Here is a 584-nt window from a genome sequence, read left to right as displayed (position 1 = left end):
ATCGGGAATCACCTTTATTTGGTAAAGATATTTATTTTTATTGCTGCTATGGTTCTCTTTGGCATCATCGAAATGTGACCCACTTTGCAATATTTATTTCTACATATTTGTTGTGATATTTCTGCATTGATTAAAACACAAAAAGTACTATGAAATGTATCGTTCTTAGTGAAAAAGCCATAAGCAAGGAAGCGAAGTTTATCCAAATGACCAAGAACTGCATCTTAAAAGCTCTTAACTGTTTATTGTAAGATCAAGGAGGCCAAGTTTCAATGCTGTACTTCTGAGGAATCTTTGTTTGGGTTGTGAACTGTATATTTTGTGGAGAGGGAGGTTTTCTGCGTGAATTAATTTTTAATGAAAAGCGGGATAGTTGAGTCCTGTTGCTGACTGATTGACGGGAAATGTAATGGGGAACGCCTTCATGCCAATGATTGATTAAGCAAGTAGACTAACAAGTGATTAACGGAATACCCTTCCGCAAAGAAGTTAGTGATTTTTTAAGGTAAGGATGATTGTTACATAATAGTCTTGAAATGTAAGACCTTTTATTGAGGGAGTTTTATTAGTCTTTTGATTGTAGA

At 34.8% G+C, this 584-nt stretch overlaps 2 protein-coding genes across 2 annotated transcripts in view; one reads left to right on the top strand and one right to left on the bottom strand.

The window, feature by feature from the left end:
* Positions 1-584, bottom strand: part of LOC119592234 — a 22,842-nt gene that overhangs the window by 4,475 nt on the left and 17,783 nt on the right. The window lies entirely within an intron of this gene.
* LOC119592233 overlaps positions 1-584 on the top strand; it is a gene marked incomplete at its 3' end in the record, with an annotated part of 12,371 nt that overhangs the window by 3,832 nt on the left and 7,955 nt on the right.

This window comes from Penaeus monodon, chromosome 29, assembly GCF_015228065.2.
Source record: "Penaeus monodon isolate SGIC_2016 chromosome 29, NSTDA_Pmon_1, whole genome shotgun sequence".
Lineage (NCBI taxonomy): Eukaryota > Metazoa > Arthropoda > Malacostraca > Decapoda > Penaeidae > Penaeus > Penaeus monodon.
This window is presented reverse-complemented; position numbering and strand designations above follow the sequence as displayed.